This window comes from Crocodylus siamensis, chromosome 3 (genome assembly GCF_052110815.1).
Source record: "Crocodylus siamensis isolate JL-2025a chromosome 3, ASM5211081v1, whole genome shotgun sequence".
NCBI classification, from domain to species: Eukaryota; Metazoa; Chordata; order Crocodylia; family Crocodylidae; genus Crocodylus; species Crocodylus siamensis.
In genome coordinates this window covers 183701722-183716132 of record NC_143397.1, presented here as the reverse complement: position 1 = coordinate 183716132, position 14411 = coordinate 183701722, and the positions used below count along the sequence as shown (strand labels likewise).

The following is a 14411-nucleotide window of genomic DNA, read 5'->3' as shown; positions in this document are numbered from 1 at the left end:
TTGTTTCTTTCTATTAAATGGGTAGACCACAGGAGATGTTTAAATTTGAAGCCTATTCCAGACATTTACAAAATAATTAGCAATATGAAATTTGTCAGAAATAGGACAAATATCTTGCACATTGACTTTTTTTTTTAAATTAAAAAATGAATAATTACTAATTTTACCAACCTCCCCCAGTACTTTCCCATTTTTTGTAAAGGATCAGTATGCAACATGATAAAACCTTTAACCCCACCTTTGCCCAGTTATTACCTCTGTTATATACTATCCAGCATTACAAAAGCAAAATCTTCCATGACTTAGGAAGTAATGGACACTTAGGGATAGAAACAAACATAAATATTTCTAAAAAGCCTCTTATTTTCAATAAAATACAAGAATCTATGGTAACTCACATTAAGGCCCCCTAACGCTGGCTGAATGTTAAATGCAAACTTTTGAGATTTGCTTTTTGACTTCACAATTATGTGTCTTCCATTACTGTGCTTGGATGACAGGATCTGAAATAGAACTAACAATAACAATTGCTTTTCCTTCCCATCCTGAAAAAGATAGCTGCATTTGTTTATAAGATGTTTGTTTACTTATATGAGTACGTGAAAGTGCTGGCTTTACTCCTATAAAGGTATGAGGAAACAGTGAAAACTATACTGAAAAAAACCCCAACTTTTGCATTTAGAACAGGAAATGCTTAGCTCCATGCTCATTCTTCTCTAAGAACAAATTCCTTAGCCCTGGACATGGAGTTCTCAAACTGTAGCATTTCAGTTTGATATTTCATCTATTTATGTCACAACAACAGGTCTAGGTCCAGGAAGTTCTGCCTCCCATGGTCAGAAGCCTCTCATATTGGTCAAAGATGTCACTATTACAATAAAACATGCATGCTATTGGAGGCAACAGAAAGACAGGTTATCTAGAGCCAATGTCATAAACAGGTATTCGTTTATACAAAGAAATGTGGAAACAGATTCTATTAAATGGGAAATAAGAGCAGGAAGTGGAGCATTGGATGAGTTCAAATTCTCTACTAAGGCTGCATTTTGAATCAACTGGAACTTTTTCAAAGCACATGGTTTAATTCCTAGAACAAATTGGCATATTAAAACCTGAAGGTTATCACTGTGATCCAGCCTAGCTTTAATAGGATGCAGTGCAAACTTAACTGATAGTTATTTCACAGCAATACTACAATTATCATAAGAACATTCAAACAAAGCTGATTTTTGAATAGCAGCAAAATAAAACAATAATTAGCATTTACACAGTGTTTTCCCAATGAAGATCTCAGAGCGCTTCACAAATACTAATAGATTTAATCAGAGGTGGCTAACCTGTGGCACAAAAAGTACATAGAAGATCAGGGAGGGGACAGGCAGCACAGCAACGGATAGGGCAGGAAGCAGAAAGCATAGCAGTAGATCATGCAGGGGAAGGGGACTGAAATAGCACTCTGGGAAAGTACAGGGCTAATTTGTGACACCTGCCCAAAAAGTTGGTCCCCACTGGATTTAAACACACAACAGTTTTTATAAGTAGGTATATTAATTTAATTCTCAATTACATATAATCTTACCAATGAGGAAATGGAGGGGCAGAAAAATTAAGTTATCTAACATCACCTAACAAGCAGCTTCAGAGCTTTCAATTCCCAGTGAAGTGCTCCAATTACTAGATAATACTAACTTCTACTGCCATGAAGAAGGTAAAAAAAATTGCTTACTAATACATACTTGCAAGATACAGCTTTACAGAGAAACAGCTCTGCATTACTGAAACTAATTACAAGTTCCAAAATGAGTTGATATCCAGCAAGCTCTCATTCATGTGAGCATGCACAGGAAGGATGTTTTACATAAATGTCTTTAGTACAACTCTAAATGGGATATAATTTATCATAAAACTTAAAATGCTAACCATTATCCAAATCCTCTTTTGATAAATTTGACAAAATAAAAACCATCATAAACCAACAGGACAGTGGTGAAATGCAAACTTCTCAACTCGATCTCAGTTCACTATATACTACACTAATAATATTTTTCCATTTGCATCCTTCTTTATAATACCTTTCCAATCACTACACTTCTCTGAAATGATGAATTTCCCACTATTGGCAAGGAGAAATTACAAACTTTTCCCAAAAAAGTGTAAGCTCTTCAGTACATTTAAGAGAATGCTTTAGAAAAGCTGCATACACTTAGCCCACTGTAAAGTCTATTATAAAAAAAAAAAAAGTTTGCCACTGACCACTTTATGGGCAAGGTCTTTAAAAAAAAAAAATCTAACAAAAAACCTTGGACATAGTCTACTGATGTCATTCCTGATATACAGATTACAAAAACTGGTTGTTGTAGAAGCAGACGTAATCAAAGCCTTGAAATTCGCCCTGGTAGTCACAGAAGTCCTTCCACAGTAGCTTGTTAATAATTAACCAGTTATATGCAGTCCCAATCAAAATGTGAAGCACAGATGGGGCGAATCCAGAAGGGATCCAGTGGCATGGCTGCACCCCCTTTCGGATTGGAACGCACCTTGGGAAAGCAGGTGAGATTCCCCCACCTCTTCCTCTGTGCTCATAGCCACATCCTCCTCCTGCCCTTCTCCTCCCCCTCCCCACCTGCCCCTGCTGCTTTTCCCACTGTCCCCAGGACAGCGTGTAGCTTCAGAGTTGCTCCTGTCTACTCCAGCAGGGCTGGGTTCAGCTGAGACAGCAGCACCGGCAGAAGTGATGGCTGATGGGGATTTCTTCTCCCCAGACCTGTTCCCAAGCAACTGGGCAGGGTGGGGGAAATCGCTCTGCTACCACTGTCCCAGCTAATCCTAGTTCCCATTCAGCCTGGCTCGAGCAGGCAGGAATGGCTCTGAAGCTTCCCATCCACCCCCAAGGCCAGAAGATAAAGCAGCAGTTGCGAGAGGGGAAATGGGGAAGGAATACATGTCTATAAGTAGGGAGGGGAAGGCAGGATTTTTACCTGCTGTGGAGACTGAAAAGTCCACAGAGGCTTCAGCAAAGCAGTCTGCATACACAATAGATGGGAGAGAGGAATGAGACTGGAGCAGGGATGCACACCCCCCACCTCCTCTGCCATGATAGCTGCTGTTCTCAGACTCCCCTTTGCCAAATCCTGGATCTGTCCATAAGCACAGATACTGCAGTAACAGAAAGGGAGAGAGAAGGAAAAAAGAAAGATTGAAGACATAGAACTGAGTTTTAAATGACAATGTGTTTAATTGATAACTGTAACAATGTTACAATGTTAAATGTTTTCAATGAATTAAATGGATTCAATAATATTTTTTTTTTACTAGCAACACATTAAAAATTACAAAAGGGCAGCCCTTTTCAGAAAATCACAAGACAGCCCCAACACCTGACCTCCTTTTCTACAAGAAATAAAGGCAGAAACAGAGGTTAATGCAAGACAAAGGAATGAAGAAACAAATAATAATTTGAAAAATCTTTCTTTTGGTACTTGCATGACATATTGCAGGCAAAAAGACCTGTATTTTCTCTTACATATAAAAAAAAAATCAGTTTTGCTTGAAATACTGAAAAAGGCAAAATTCACGAGAGACTGAGATGGCAAGCAAAAGGAAAAAAAAGTGTTTTGTATTAAATACATGCAAATATAACTAAAATCTTTTCGTTATCACTGAGTAGTGCAGATGAGTTTGTTTCCTAAGGAAACTGTTGCTCCCCACTCCCATATGACATTCCCATAAGTTTAATAGGAACAGGACTGTCTGTAATGACCACTCCGGTAACCGTCTTTAAAACTGGAAATGGCTGTAAGGCAAACCAGCACAATTCCAGTGAACATAGTTAAAGCTCCAATCAATTTGGGAATCAGGTTGGAATTTCTGATTGCCATAGTCTTTTCCTAAACATGAATTTTAATCTCCCTTATCCAAATCTTAAAATGAGAACCAAGAAAACAAAACTCACAATTGCTAAAGCTCCACTGATGACAACAAAGACAGATGCAGGAGTGCAGACAGAGCCTCATAAACCAGAAGGCATTTTTACATAGGTTCAGTGTGTTCTGATTGAAACATGGGATGCTGAAGACACAAAATGCTGTGGGTGTTTTAATTACAGTGGCTCCCAAGAGCTGCTCTAATTAAAACACAACCCCCCTCCACACTCCAGAGCACACGTACATGTGTTTAGAGAGGTAATTAGCCGTGTTAGCCTGCAAAGTCAGGCAAAAGGAGGTCTACAGATGTACTTTATAGGTTAACTTAATCAGAGATGCATAAAGATTACATGAGGGTCTCCGACTTAGCATCTGATGAAGTGAGATCTATTTCAGAGTTTTTAACCACTGATTTCTAATCTTTCTTGAACACCTGCATTCTGTCCACAATTCAGCCCCTGCTGAAGTAAAGGTTCTAACATAGACAACACCTGATAACATCCTGTCCTTCCGTCAAGTCAAAAAGGGTAAGAAATTCATAGCAAGACTGAATGCACGCATCATTTTCCTGAGTGAGAGAGAAAGACAGTAGGAGATCAAAACATGTTTTTCACATCAGCCAAAAACCTGAGGGCTATAGGGAGGGTCCAATTGATGCCTATATCCATTACCTCATTAAGAATTTTTCAAATAAACAAATTGTCTTGCATTCTATTTCCTCCATAGTGTCAGGCCTATCTTTTTGAGGCCTCCTGCCTGCTATTTACATGAAGAAAAAAGCAACTACAAGTTCTTTACAGATTTTTATACAGCATAGAATTTTGTTTAAAAAAAAATTGTTCCATTAATCCAGCCTTTAATCTAATCAAATGAGGTAGCAATAAATAATGCATGCAGGTTAGGGATCTCCTAACCCAACTGGAGAGCTGGAAAGAGAACAATTTAGTCAGATTTTGAATCCCAAACCAGCAACCAAATCACAGACAAAACACAAGCCATCAATTCAGAGATCCATTCCTTTGAATGTGGGTAGCAGGGGAGGTAAAAAGACTAAGATAAAAACAATTTGTCTATATGCAGATGCAGCAGCATTACTTGCACCAATGTAGTTAAACCAATGTGAATCCATTGACCATTATACATATTTAATAGATTAACAATTTATATTAATTTATGCTTTTTATTCAGATAAGAACTGTTAACTTTGGCAGTTCTTTAAAGTTTACAGGTGAAACTAAATTTTGAGGAGAGCACACTTTTTTCCTTTCTTTCAACCCTTTCTGAGCTTCTGTACCTGCATTCATCCTGAATATACACTTCACATTTCATATGCTCAAGCAAATTCTTGAGACTCCACACTTAAGTAAATTTATGTACTTTATTAATCAAGTAGAACTAATGAAAGGAATTTTTTATTTTATTTCTGATGTCAGTTGCAGAGATTAAAGAGTAAAAGCTGCATTATCCGGCACCTTACAAACCAGCATGCTCTATTAACCGGCACTTCTGGTTTCTATGAGCTCCGACAGCCCCGGGCATAGTGGCCTGCACAAGTCCCCCCTCCCTGTCCCCTAGCACACTGATGCAGCTGGAGGGGTGGTGATGCGGTGGGAGGGGTGGCAGCATGCCAGACTTTAAATCATGACTCAAGTGTTAAATGGCAAAATTCTTGTGTCAGTTGTGCAATATAACATGGTCCATTTGCAACCACTGCATATAAGTAGGGAGAAAACCTGTAAAGAGAATAATTAGTAGACATTTGAGTATGAATATATAGAATAGGCATATTAATTACAAAAGAACTTTTTAAAACATAAACCAGTTTACTATTCTCTCTGAAAAATGTTTTTAATAAAATGAAAAGTAAGCATGGATCCAGTTCTATAGTGTTGTATCAAGAAAAATTTCCAGTGATGTCAAATTACATTTTTGCCTTAGTAACAACTCTGAAAAACACAGGTTCTATGATCAATCCTATGCAGGCTCTTATTTTAATATGTCATGATTAAAATGTTTCCTTTACAGGTCTAGGTTTAGCCTAGACTATAAAAGTGTTCCCTAGCATAGAAAACTCCACTTTTCAAACCCACAGAAAATACATATTTCTGCCCAATGACAACGTAAGTTCCTGTAAATAGTGACATGTCTAACTAATCTTCATCACTGAGCAATTACTAGAAGCACCTATATTTTGTGTAATTAAAGTATAAAATGAATGTCTCTTTCTGTATTAAAAGGAGCACATCCCCCTAGAAAAGAAGAGAGAAATAATTTACTGTCTCCATTTTACTAGATTCTAGTTAAACTAGTCTAGTCATAAAAGAAACTAGCCCTCTGACCTTTAAAGGACTGAGATCATAATAAACGTCTCATGTTCTTTAAAGAGTCCTAGTGCAGAAGTCCTAATTAGGTTTAAAAAAAAATCTTAGAAAGGTATGGTTTCCTGATGTAAATGTAAGACCTATTAACATTTCAATTAGTTATGTTTACTACTGGAAGAGAACGGAATATCTGTCTTAACTTTGTATTTTACTTTTCCCTATAAGATTCTGAATTAGAAAACAAAAAAGGAGCTGAAAATTGATACATTCAATGATGCATTCAAACTGACATGCTAATAGAAAAATGAAGATAAATAGGGCAGCACAGTTTTTGTCTGTAGCCATGTAAATTCAGAATTTCTAATTTTTAAAAAAGAAACTACAGATATTTTTCCTTGGATCACACATTTTAAAGAACCCTGTCTTTAAAATGACAGATTATAACCTTTATATATAAGGACCCACAGGCAACCAGAGTTACATATCTTCCATCTACTTAAGATTGTCATGTTGATAGGTCTGTTAGGACAGGGGTTGTCAACTGGGGGTACACATACCCTAAGGGGTACTTTGAAAGGTGCCAGAGGGTACACAGGGGCAGGTGGGGATGAAGCACTATCACCCTGCGCCGCTGCCTCACAGGAGTAGGGCTGCAGCAGGGCAAGAGCAGGGGCATACAGATTGATGCTGCTCCACCACTTGCCACACCTCCATTCTGCGTCCATCCACTCGCCCCCTTCTCCCCCCGCAGGCACACCTATTAAAAAGGGGGCCACTAGGGGCACACTTATTAAAAAAGGTTGAAAACCCCTGTATTAAGAGGTAGAGATAGTGTTATAGTTCTAATGTGGATACAATCACGCTGTTTTAACCGTTTCAATTACTGCATTTATTTGTATACCCCACACACACTTTTCCTGAAAACTAAACATCCCAAATTGGGGTGCATGTGTTAAGCAAGGAAACTGATTTCTTTGCCAAAATGCAGGTAGGGGGAGTGCTGAAATGGCAACAGAGGGCTGTGCTCGGCACCTGCTCACTCAACAGCTGAACTGCACTGCTCTGGCCACATGGGTGGGAGTCCCATTATTAGCATCTCTCTCTCCTGCCCTCCTGCAGGGCCAACAGCTACAGGTTTAACCCTTTCACAGCCACTGCTGAATAGGCAGTGGCTGCTGGCCAAGCTGCAATGGGAGGATGAGTGATGCTGAGAACAGGACTCTGCCTCTGCTCCATGCAGCTGAAGCCTTCAGCCCTGGGTGAGCCAGCATTATGGCAGGTAAGATTCCAGGAAAACCTTTATTTCTTCATTCTACTTTCCCAAAACAAGATGCATGTCTTATTTTGGGGCATGTGGTATATAAATAAATATGGTATTTTAGACCATGCCTAAAATGTTTGCACCCGTGTTAGCAGCACTGTGAATCCTAGGAAAGCGAAGGTCATACCTGTGCTTTGGGATAATGAATGATCTAACCCTACTCAGAGTAAACATGGTCTTGGTAACATCAGTGGCCACCAATACTGTGCTTGTACTACTGAAGTTGCTGATCCTGGCAGAATTGGACCATGTGGTAACATGGACGGGAATTTTTTTCAGAAAAATATTAAAAGCATATCAAAACCGTTTCTGTGTTTTCTTCTTGGCTCTGGATCCTCTTCCATGTTGCTTCCAACCACTAGAAATCCTTTCTTGCCCCTATCCACAATTCTTCTCCCTTCCTTCTAGACTCTCATTAAAATACACTTCTGTCAAAAGGCTTTTCTACCTTAGTGCTTCTTCTGAGAAATATTAATAAAATCTTTAAAATCTTTACCTCTTAAAAATCCAAAAAGGGGATGGGGGGCAGGTTACAGTTAACATTCTCAGTTTTACCTGCATCTCCTTGGCCTCCCTGCATTGACTAACTCTCTAACTAGACTCTGTTCTTTGGGAAGAAAAATATTTTCAGACAAATATGAGAGCATGCACCAAGCATACTGTAGGCATTATGCAAACATTAATATTTGTTCCATATTGAAAATACTCAGAAAGGTTTTGAAACAGCAAGAACAGTCACAGCCACCCCTGCTGCTTACCCACTATGCAGAAACTGAATACAAAAATGACAGCTTTAATGTTAGGAAATGGTGCTATGTCATGCTGCTGAAAAACAATAACTTCAAAACCTTGTTTCTACCCAGTCTGAAGTAATGCTCAATCACATTAAGTGAGTTCAGCAAGCAAGTTCTTTTGTGGGGATCATGTGACAAATTGTGTTGACCTCTGGCATATGTAAATGAACTCATTCACCTCCTTGGGTTTTCCCCTCTATTTTCCCGGTTCTTAAAATGAGGCTATCATGTTCACAGGGAATAACAGGCTAAAGTTTGCTTTGCACTCTCAGAGCAGGCAAAAAGCCAAAATGCAGACACAATGAATGGATTCAGTTTTTAAACAAACACACCAGAATGGCATGCACCCTCATACGGGAAGAATGCTTTCCATCACAACTCTAACAGGAAATCTAATCCTAAATCAGGCTGGGTCATCCCCTACTTCATAATGAATACTTTACTCTTGGATATTAAAGCTGCTGGCTGGTAATGAAAACTTTCTGTTGCAGATATTTCAACTCCAATGACCTATTTATTTCTTTATACATTCATTCAGCATGATGATTTTGATTGTCCCACATATTACTCCGGCACAGCATGAATGCAGTCTTTACTTTTTTATATTACTATTTCAGATAAAGAAATTTATTCATATAAATGACCTTCTCACACTTATAAATGATCACCTATGAAAGCAAGAAATATACTTATTGTCCATCTGTAAAAGCTAAAAATGTCTTTAAAAGTTTACTGATTTCCTGTTTTAAAAATAGATTATATTAGGCATAAGTCACCCATGATAAATTTACATTAAATTTATCCTACTCCTTTTTAGTTTCTCATCATTTTGCCAAATTAATATTTTATAGATGAAAACTTAAAGTTTCATTTGATTTTTTGCCACTACTAAGTTGGTCTAATAAGACATCACATCTACTCAAAGAACCTTGCTTGCCTGTGTCCTTAGACCAACACAGCTACAACCAAAAACCAAGTTTCATTTCATGCTAGAGGCAAAACTGCCTGTCCGCCTCTAAATCCCACTCAGGTGTCTTCTATAATGTTTTTTCTGCACATAAATCACTTCCGACTATGGGGGACAGGTTGTGTTTCTTACAAAAATGTAGCACAGAATTCAAAACTCATGGGGAAGGTATTTTGAAATCACTTTGGCACTCTTTTATTCTTTTACTATACTGGGGACTGGAGTGGCAACTGATGTAGTTTACAGGGAATGGGGAATTTTCCATTTTACTGTAGTCTAGGAATACCTTGTTAACTCAGTTTCTTCTTATAATATCCCTGTAATGCTGAAAAGTATGATTATCCCCATTTTACACGTGCAGAATTGAAATACAAAGAAATTATTTGTTTCAAGTCATAGAGGAAGCCCATAGCATAACCCTAATCTTTTGACTTCCTAGTTCAAGGCCTAAAAGCCAAGAACATGTTTCCATTTTTAGCAGATCCCTACTAAAAAAAGGGGTGAGGGAAGAGGGATGCTAACAGTGTGTCTCTACCTATGTCCCATGCAGTCATTTATCATACTAAATTAATTTCACAACTTCAGCAATAAATGAGGAAGTGTTCTGGTGCTATACAACCCTGCCTCATTTTCTGTGCAGTGAATTAGGAAGGAATTCTGAATCTAAAATAGCATGTAGCTAAAGTGTTTAAGACTGTATTGTAATGCTCTTGCACAAAGAATCAAAGTTAAGGTTCAACATAGAGCCATAACCATAGATATGTTGAGAGGGTAACTAGCCCATGCTGAACTTCATTATACTGCTACAGCAACATTTTTACCAGTATCAAAACCAGGTTGCTATATACCTTTATGCTACACTGCTGTCAGACATGCTGTTTTATTAGTTCCTAGCTCCGTGTACAAGATTTGCAAATAATGTTTCTTGCATATAAATGTGGAATTTCCTACTTTTTTGAGAACAAACAAAAAAATCCATTATTTTCAAATATTTCAGACATAGCACAAGATGTTCTGTACTGTATAATCAGATGGAGGGATTCCTATCACAGGTAAAGGAGACCAAATTCATCTGAAGCTATGTTTCCTCCCAGGAACAGCTTCTTCAAAAATTACATTCCATAATCCCCTACACCAGGGGTCAGCAATGCTTCAGCAGCAGTGCAGGCTGAAATTACCCACTTGGCCCAAGGCCCTTCCAAACCAGCTGCCACTGCTTCTTGCCACACCTATAGCCCCACTTCTCCTGATCAGATAGAATGGGTCATTTTTGGCCTGTAGGCTGTAAGTTGTCAACCCTTGCCCTGCACATAAGACACTTATAAAGATATATTATATAATGGACTAATAAGATATATACTATTCCACTGAGATTTTCACTGCCTGTATATCTCATGTTTTGACAACATAATTCTAGGTAATGGTTAGGCATTTCTTTTTTCAGTTTAGCTTAGTTTTTTCATTTAATGTTATACAACAGCAAATAGGTAGAGCCCTTTTCTCCCCAGCACCACCTGGGTTGACAAGGAACAACGGTAATAAGCTGATAGAGAATAGGTTTAGGTTAGAGATCAGAAGGCAATATTTTACAGTTAGGGTGGCCAAAATCTGGAACCAACTTCCCAGGGAATTGGTTTTTGCCCTTACCTTGGGCAAATTCAAGAGGAGGTTGGATGATCACCTGTCTGGGGTCTTGTGAACCCAGCATTCATTCCTGCCTGTGGCAGGGGGTCAGGCTAGATGATCTGTTCAGGTCTCTCCTGATCCTAGCTACTATGAAACTATTAAAATGTTTCAAAAAACCTTGTAAATGAACTTTCCGTATATCAATGAAAATAATGTCTAAAACCCAGGAATACTATCTCTATGAAATTTCAGTTACTAACTGAAATCTCTGTGTTAGGCCAACATCTCTTCACCAGAAGAGAAGGACTAGTAATTATATTTGCAGAATACTGATTCAAGCTTGAATTACTTCAAAGCAAGCTAGAAAAAAAAAGAAAGGAAAAATAAAGTCAGATATAGATGTGCCCTAGCATTTTTCTCTGCAGGAAAACTAACATGCCCTGTTCTAAAAGGATTTAAGAGAAAAAGAAATTGTAATTGTTCCAATAAATAATGTTTTCATACCATTTTCATTCTTAAGTAAAACAGAACAAAAATATAGTCATACAGAAGGGAAGCCTAAAGATACAGGAAGTCACTTGCTATAAGCAGGTTGTGGTAGATATTATACCTAGAAGAACCAAGACTATAAGCATAGAAATTATTTAAACTGTGTTTACTAGCATGTCACATGGATGGGGAAAGTGGGCACAGGAAGAAAGGAAGAGTAATTAACCTTTGTAGGGTTATTTAAAGATGCTATATTTTGTCCAATTGGAGAAAGGAAGAAGAGAAAGGCTGTATGTTCTGCAAATACCTGACTCAGTTCCCACTACACATTAGAATAGGGGTGGGGAAAATATGGCCTGCAGGCCAGATCCAGCCTGCAGGGCACCTACAAAGTTAAGAAAATTAAAATTTATCTGCTCCAGGCTCCCTGTCAAAGATGACAGGAGCCAGGGGCAGTAGGACCCAGGGGAAGCCAGGAGTCAGGAGAACGGCCAGCCCACTCCCAACCCCGCCCCCACAAACCTGGAAGTGTCTGCCTGCCACAGCTTTCCCTGCACGCAGCTGCTCCAGCACCACATAGTCCCCAGCTGCACCACTGGACCACGGGAACAGGGATGCACTAGTACCCCAGGGCCAGGAGCAGGAGGGTGCATGTGTGTGCGTGCATGCGTGTAGTGAGACGAGCAGTGTGCGTGTGCATTCATAGGGCAAGTCCCACAAGCACCCCCCACCATACACATGCACCCATACCCCCCCTTGCACTGCCATACATGCAGACCCATACACCCACACTCCCCAACACAGCTCAGTCACCCTCCCCCCACCCCCACAAACCCCATACCCACCCACACCCCACATATCCACACATGCCCACAGCCCCCCCACAAACCTATACCCTTCCCCCATGCCCCCACACTGTTACAATGTACAAAAGTAAGACGTCATTTAAAGCTACTGTGCAATCACCTCTATGTACACTACACAAACACATGTAAATCAGGACAAAACATTTTTTTGAAATCAAATTAATGAAGGTTGTAGATGTTTGATTTTTAGAATATAATTTGGTATTTTTCTGGTTCTGAGATGGCAAAACCCCTTACTGAAAGAAGTACTTCTGGGGGTAAGGGGAGACACTTCTGGTGGCAAAGGCTGGGGGTTAGAGGGAGGGACTTCAGGTCCCAAGATGGCGACCAGAGAGCAAGGCACCTATTAAGTGGCGGGGCTACCCAAGCAGCCCTCAACAGCTTGCCAAAACTCGGTAACCGGCCCTCTGCCTGAAATAATTGCCTACCCCTGCACTAGAAGTTTTTTGTTGTTTGATTTAATATGAAGCAAGAAATTATTTACACTAACTTTCTGCTAAACAAATACGATAAAATTAAAAACTCTTAGAATAAAAGATTCTCTTAGCACTGGAATGTCCTTCCTTGCTCATCCTGGCTCACTTTCTATTTCTAAACAGAAAAGGAATGTCATGCATTTCTAAACTATGTCTGGGGGCACAGCACCAGATATCATGAATGCAAGTACAGATGTTCTTCGCTACAACAATAAAAATGTTATGTGACTTGCATTTCAGCACAAATAGAGTTGTTTTTAAAACAGACTGTACACATCATGTGAAGAAGAGGCTTCTAAGTATCATTTCTGACATTTCCCCTCTGAGCTACACCCCTCCTCAATGAACAGCAAAATGAATTTCGTAGCATACAGAAAGTTGCTCAGACAGCACTTTCTATCTATCTTTGTGCATTATCTATTCTTTACAAAATGCTGAATGGGGGTAAAGGGAAAAATGATTAAGCTACCTTGCATATTAATTTATAGAATCACAGAAAATGAGGGTTGGAAGGGACCTCAGGAAGTGATCTAGTGAAACCACCTGCTCAAAGCAGGACCACCTCCAACTAGATCTTGATCATCCCAGCCAATTGTTGACTCAACTATCTTTTTTATTAGCTTTGATAACTCCAACTCTTTCCATACCAATTACATACAGCAACTCTATGGGCGTGTCTACACATGCTTTTACACATGCCTAAACTTAATGCACATTTGCCTAATGTGCATTGAAGTGACTTAGGTGCATGTCTACACGCGCACACGCCAAGGCACATTAACGTGGTGTGCAGACCGACTTGGGACTAAAGTTAGTCCCAGGTTAGTCAATATACACAGCGTTAATGTGCCTTAGCATGTCTACATGTCTATTAAGATGATTTAGCTATTTGTGCCCAAATTTGATACTTGCTTTTGCAGGTATTCAATTTAGAGGCAAATAGCCTAAAATTGCCATTTTAAGGCACATTAAGGGTGCGCGTGTGTAGACCCTCACCCTTAATGAATCTTAAATTGGCATATGTAGACACACCCTATATATACTTGAAGCACAATTATTTTGTAAAAACATTATTTTAAAATACTTTTATTTAGTAGCAAAAACTGGAATTCAGTTGACATGTTAGAGACAAACCCAGGTGTAAAGAAAGACCCTGACTAGACAACAAAGTCAGTCCTAAAATACCATAAATATTTGACTTGCACTGACAGGGGAATATGCTGCATTATTTTCCTGGACTAATATCTATAGCTCTATCTGTCTAGGAATTTATATGGCCAACAACCTATGCTTGTTCCTATTTAGACTGAGCATTTTCTCAGCCTGCTCCCCAGGTAGTTTTCTTCTTTTGGTGCAACACAAGCATCTAGTATTTTCTACCTCAGACTGCGGAGCTGCAATTTCTTTTGTTAGTACTGGTGTGCTGAAAATAAAATGAAATGGTGTTAATACTTTAGGTTAATTTTGTGAGTTCTAGAATGAGGGAGAATAGAGGAACTGAAAATCTTCCACCTTCATTATCTACGTACTTATGCAACTACCATAACTAGTACCTGAACACCTACCAGTTACTCAGAAACAGAAATTCTCTTTCATATCAATATGTATGAAAAGTAGCTTAATTAAAC

At 39.0% G+C, this 14411-nt stretch overlaps 1 protein-coding gene and 1 long non-coding RNA gene across 4 annotated transcripts in view; one reads left to right on the top strand and one right to left on the bottom strand.

Moving 5' to 3' along the window:
- Positions 1 to 14411, bottom strand: part of SPIDR (scaffold protein involved in DNA repair) — a 321375-nt gene that overhangs the window by 148326 nt on the left and 158638 nt on the right. The window lies entirely within an intron of this gene.
- LOC149869209 (uncharacterized) overlaps positions 2199 to 14411 on the top strand; it is a 47109-nt gene continuing 34896 nt past the window's right edge. For both annotated transcript variants that reach the window (XR_016441425.1, XR_016441424.1), the window contains exons 1-2: positions 2199 to 2550; positions 7364 to 7523. This is a non-coding gene — a long non-coding RNA (uncharacterized LOC149869209). The remainder of the gene's footprint in view (positions 2551 to 7363; positions 7524 to 14411) is intronic.